We start from the raw sequence: 6,803 nt of genomic DNA, 5'->3' as shown, positions 1-6,803 counted from the left end.
AATGCACACATCAAAACAAAATAAAGAGCCAAAAATCAACATCTTAACCCAACATCTCCAACAATTAGAAAAAGAGCAGCAAAAAGAGCCTACAATCACCAGAAAAGAAGAAATAATGAAGATTCAAGCAGAAATCAAGGAAACAGAAATAGAAGGAAAGAAATTAACAAGACTAGAAGTTGGTTCTTTGAAAAGATTAGTAAAATTGACAAATCACCAGCAAATTTAACAAAGGAAAAGAGAGAGAAAATACAAATAACACAAATAAGAAAGAATTGGGTGACACCACAACAGAACCAACAGAAATTAAAAAGATAATATCAGGATACTATGAAGAACCATACTCCAACAAATTCAAAAATCTAGAGAACAATGGATATATTTCTAGACACATACTACTTACCTAAACTAACAGAGACTAAGGTGGAAAGCTTAAACAGACCCATCACAAAAGAAGAAATTGAGCAGGTCATAAAAAAAAAAAAATTACCAACAGAAAAAAGTTCTGGCCCAGAGGGTTTCACTGGTGAATTCTACTGAACATTCAGAGAAGGACTGAGACCAATCCTACTCAAACTATTCCAAAACATAGAAAAGGATGGAATCCTCTCAAATTCATTTTATAAAGCAAGCATAACCTGATACCAAACAGGCAAAGATATCACCAAAAAGGAAAACTACAGACCAATATCCTTTATGAATATAGTTACAAAAATATTCAACAAAATCCTAGCCAATAGACTCCAACAACATATCAAAAAATAATAATACATTATGACCACAAGGGGTTCATACCAGGTATGCAAGGATGGTTCAACCTTAGAAAAACAATCAACATCATCCATCACATAAACAAAACAAAGGAAAAGAACCACATGATCATATCAATTGATGTAGAAAAGGCATTTGATAGAATCCAACACCTATTCCTGATAAAAACTCTCAGCAAAATAGGAATAGAAGGGACATTCCTGAACATAATAAAGGGCATATAAACAAAACCAACAGCCAACATTACTCTGAGAGAGACTGAAACCATTCCCCATGTGAACAGGAGCCCGTCAAGGATGCCCGCTATCACCACTTCTATTCAACATTGTATTGGAAGTCCTAGCCAAGGCATTAAGACCAGAAAGGGAAATCAAAGGCATCCAGATTGGTAAGGAAGGAGTAAAATTACCACTATTTGCTGATTATGTGATCCTATACGTAGAAAATCCAAGAGACTCAGCAAAAAAACTACCGGAATTCATTGAGAGATTTAGTGTAGTGGCAGGATACAAAAATCAGTTGGATTGCTCTAAATCAGCAAAGAGATTGCTGAAAAGGAAATAAGGAAATCTATACCATTTACAATATCTACAAAAAAACAAAAAACTTGGGAATAAGTCTCACTAGGGAGACACAAAACAACTGTACAAAGAAAACTACAAATCACTACTCCAAGAAACCATAAAAGATCTACATACATAGAAGAACATACCATGCTTATGGTTGGGAAGATTGAACATTGGATTGTTTAATAAGTAGTGCTGGCAAAACTCTATATCTGTTTGCAGAAAAATGAAACGATGTGTACCTCACAACATACACGAAAACTAACTCCAGATGGATCAAAGACTTAAATGCAAAAACTCAAACTATCAAATTCCTCAAGGAAAAAATAGGGACAGATTTAGGGGTCCTAATTTATGGCCTAATAGACTGTTAAGCATAATCCAAAATGCACAAACAGCTGAAGATAAACTAGATGAATGGGACCTTCTAAAAACTGAATTATTATGTGCTTCAAAAGACTTCTCCAAAAGAGTAAAAAGAGAACCTACAGATTGGGAAAAAATATTTGGCAATGACATATCTGACAAGCAGCTTATCTCTAAAATTTATAGAAACTCCAACACTTCAATCACAAAAAGACAAATAATCCAATTTTCAAATAGACAGAAGACATGAATAGACACTTCACCAAAGGGGATATTCAGGAAGCCAGCAAATGCATGAAGAAATGCTCACGATCATTAGCCATCAGAGAGATGCAAATCAAAGCAACACTTAGATACCATCACACCACAGCACTAATGGCAAAAGAAGATGGAAGAATATACAAAATCACTGTTTCAAAAAGAACTGGTTGATGTTCAAACTTTCAGGAGGCAGCATATGATTAAGAACCAATGGTATTGAAGGAAGAAGTCCAAGCTCCACTGAGGAATTTGTGAAAAACAAGGCTCCAGGAATTGACAGAACACCCATTTAGATGTTTCAACAAATTAATGTAGTGCTGGAGATGTTTCAACAAACAAATGTAGTACTTGTTTATGCCAAGAAATTGGAAGACAACTACCCGGCCAATTGACTGGAAGAGATCAGTATTTGTGCCATTCCAAAGAAAGGTGATCCAACAGAATGTGGAAATTATCAAACACTATCATTAATATGACATGCAAGTAAAATTTTTCTGAAGATAATTCAAAAAAGTTTGCAGCAGTATATTGATAGGGAACTTCCAGAAGTTCAGGATGGATTCAGAAGAGAATGTGGAACAAGGGATATAATTGATGATACCAGATGGATCTTGGCTGAAAGCAAAGAATATCAGAAAGATGTTTACCTGTGTTTTGACTATGCAAAGGCATTTGACATGTGGATAATAACAAACAAATTATGGATAATATTGCAAAGAAGGTGAAATTCTGGACCACTTAATTGTGATCATGAGGAAATTGTGCATAAACAAAGAGGCTGTCATTCTAACAGAACACATAGACACTGCATAGTTTAAAATCAGGAATGGTGTGAGTCGGGTGTATACTTTCACCATACTTATTCGATCTGTATGCTGAGCTAATAACCTGAGAAGCTCAACTATATGAAGAATAACATGGCATCAGGATTGGAGGAAGACTTGTTAACAATCTGCAATATGTACATGACACAATCTGGCTTGCTGAAAGTGAAGATGACTTGAAGCACTTACTGGTGAAGATCAAAGACTACAGTCTTCAGTATGGATTACACCCCAACATAAAGAAAATTAAAATCCTTACAAATAGACCAACAAGCGTCATCACAATAAATGGAGAAAAGACTGAAGTTTTCAGGAATTTCATTTTTCTTGGATTCACATGGAAGCATCAATCAAGAAATCAGACATAGTACTGCACTGGGCAAATCTGCTGCAACAGACCTCTTTAAGTGTTAAGAAGTTGTCATTTTTGAAGACGAAGGTGCATCTAACCCAAGCCATGATATTTTCAATTGCCTCATATGCATGTGAAAGCTAGACAATGAATAAGGAAGACCAAAGTAGAGTTGATGCCTTTGAACTGTGGTGTTGGCGAAGAAGACTGAAAATGCCATCGACTGCCAGAAGAACGAACAAATCTGTACTGGAAGAAGAGCAGACGGACACTCCTTAGAAGTGAGAATGGCCAGACTTCATCTCACTTACTTTGGTCATGTTGTCAGAAGGGACCTGTTCTGGTTACCTACTGCCACTCAGACAGGAATATACCACAAATGTGATGGCTTAAACAAATAGGAGTTTATTCTTACAACTTGGAGGCCTTAAGTCCAAGTTCAAAATGCCAAGCTCTAGAGGCTGGGTGAAAGCCCCTCAACTTCAGCTTCAGCTCTGCCTCCTGCTCCTGGCCCACTGAAGCTAGAGACTTTTCTTCACTCAGACAGCTGCTGGCTTCTGAGGCTGCCAAGCCCAAGGTTGACAAGTCAAAAGGCACAGTGCTGATGTTACCAAACCACATGTTGTTGTTGTTAGGTGCCGTCAAGTTGCTTCTGACTCATTGCGACCCCATGCACAGCAGAACAAAACACCGCCTGATCCCACGCCAGCTCCATGATTCTTGCTATACTTGAGTCCATTGCCACTGCCACCGTGTCAATACATTTGGTTGAAGGCCTTCCCCTCTTTCGTCGACCCTCCACCTTACCAAACATGACATCCTTCTCCAGGGAATGGTCCCCTCTGACAACATGACAACATCATGAGTAGGTGAGATGAAGTCTGGCCATCCTCACTTCCAAGGAGCATCTCGGCTGCACTTCTTCCAGGACAGATCTGTTAGTTCTTTTGGTAGTCCATGGTACCTTTAGCATTCTTCTCCAACACCACAACTCAAAAGCATCAACTCTTCTTCAGTCTTCCTTATTCATTCTCCAGCTCTCACATGTATATGAGGTGACTGGAAATATCATGGGCTGTGTCAGGCACACCTTAGTCCTCAAGGAGACATCCTTGATCCTCAGCACTTGACAGAGTTCCTTTGCAGCTGACCTACACAGTGTGACACGTCTTCCTCCAACTTCTAGTCACTTCTCAATCTCTTTCAAGAACTAAATATTGATGTTGCACCAGGTTCCATCCTCTACCTTCTCTTTACATCCTACCTACTTTCCTTGAAATATTCACTTCTTGCATGATGACTTCCAAGTCTGTATTTCTTGTCCAAATGTTTATTTAAACATCCAGCCTACACCTAAAATTCAACAACTTGAAAATTGATATCATATCTTTCCTCAAAAATTTTCTTCTGCTCTTATATTCCCTATCTCAATAAATGATACCATTTTCTAGTTGTTCAATAACCTATATCAATAATGAAGTCAAATTGATTCTAACTTTTAAAGGAGTCAGACAAGTTCTCTAAAAATCAATTCACCAAAATTGAATTTCCAAACAGACCAACTGGCTAAAAGTCAATTCACTGAATGAAATATTTAGTTGTTCCTTTTAAGAATTTAGTTTCTACAGTGCTAGATGTTTATTTCAGAAAAATTATAGAATACATATTAACATACAGAAGAAAACAAATTCTTCCATGTTTCTACCACCCATAAATAGCCACAGTTAATATTTGGGTATATACTGTTGATTCTTTTATATCTCTATGTAATTTACATAACATAATTATTCTCTGACAAAAGTAGATCATACTGTATATACGAACATGAAACATTATATAACTATATGTCATTGATATATTTTCATGTCAATAAACTTCAACAGAATCATTATTAGTGGCTTCATAATATCCCCTTGATGGAAATACTATAATTTTGTATGTTGAATCTCTGACATATTTATTATATCCAATTTTCAGTATGATAAATGTTAGTGAGATGGTTGTACATTTTTGGAAACCTAATCATTTATTTTCTTAGGACAAATTTCCTAGAAATTGCTGAGTTTAAAGATATGTTCTTTATTAAGAATATTGCTGAAGTGTTCTCACAAAAGATTTTTATCAATTTACATTCCTACCAGCAATGTATGACCATTCCTTTTCCCTCATATCTCTCCTAACATTTCCAAGCAAATGGAGCCAATTGGATGGTGTGATAGTTGGACCTGTGTGTCAACTTGGCTAGACCACAATTCTGTGTGGTTTAAGCAATTGTGATGTGGGTTGTTCCAATGATGAGATCAGATATGTTTTGAGCAGCCAACACACTTAAAGGGAGCTTCTTTAGGGGTGTGGCCTGCTTCAAGCACATTTATGGACATCCTGGGAAAAGAGACACTCTTCTGTGGATTGGAATTCTGTTGTGCTGCCTACAGCTGTCCATGAGCAAACAATCCACCATTTGGCCTGAGATCTTGGATTTGTCATTCGTTGAAGTCAACAGCCAGTATACTGCCTGCCAACCTTGAGCTCGTCAGCCCCTGCAGGAGCATGAGTCAGGAAAAGCCTCCAGCTTGACAGTTGATCCAAGAACTTGGGCCTTGCCAGCTTCAATAAGTTTGTGAGCCATTTTCCTAAGATAAATTTCTCTTTCTCTCTCTCTCTCTCTCTCTCTCTCTCTCTCTCTCTATATATATGCTTTACTTGTTTTGCTTCTCTGGAGAACCTTAGTCTAACACATTTGGTAACAGGAGAGATTTTAGAGAGACAAAATCATAGGGATGGGCTTCCTAAATTGGTTCTCCAATTTGATTAATCGTAAAGGCACTGGTGACCCTGCCTCCATTAGTAAACAGGGCCCTGCTAATCTGTGGAAGGAGGTGGCAACATTAATATGCAAAATAGCACCACCGATAGATCAAGTATTTATGAGAAGTGAGGCTCTGGGTGATCATGTATTTGATACTTTTCTGCAATTTTGTCAACATGAGGAGTATAAGGAAGCTGGTTGGTTGGTCTTACTTACATTAGACAAAGTGGTGAAAGAGGGAGATGAGCTCAGGGCTGCTGAGTCAAAGCTCAAGCACTGCATAAAAGACCTCAATGTTTCCAGTTGTGCTCTGAAAGAAAGCCTTATTTCTTCTAGTGACAGAGCTGATATTGCTGAAAACCAAGCCCAGAGTCTTATTGTAAGGGCAGCTGAATTACAATGCCTATTAAATTACCAACCCAGAATGGTGTCTGAAGTTAAAGTGAGGGCATTGATTGGGAAAATATGGGATCCTGAAACCTGGAATGGGGACATATGGGCAGATAGTGAGGAAGATGAAGATATGGAGCCTGTAAATTCTGTGAATCCCTCCTATCTGAATGGATTACTGTAAAACCATTATCCACTCCACCTCAGTTTGGTGGGATTAACCCAACTGTTCCTACTGGGTCATTGCCTGAGGCAGAGGCCATGGAAGACATTCCTGAATGTTCTCACAAAATGCCTCAACCACCCATTGTTGTTGCTAGACCTATGTTGTTGTTGTTGTTGTTAAGTGCCGTCAAGTTGGTTCCAACTCATAGGGACCCCATGCACAGCAGAACGAAACACTGCCCGATCCCGCGCCAGCCCCACAATCCCTGCTATACTTGAGCCCATCATCGCAGCCACCG

Source organism: Orycteropus afer, unplaced genomic scaffold (assembly GCF_000298275.1).
Source record: "Orycteropus afer afer isolate SDZICR_OR568_19922 unplaced genomic scaffold, OryAfe1.0 scaffold00325, whole genome shotgun sequence".
In the NCBI taxonomy this organism is placed as follows: Eukaryota; Metazoa; Chordata; class Mammalia; order Tubulidentata; family Orycteropodidae; genus Orycteropus; species Orycteropus afer.
Note: the sequence above shows the minus strand (reverse complement) of the source record.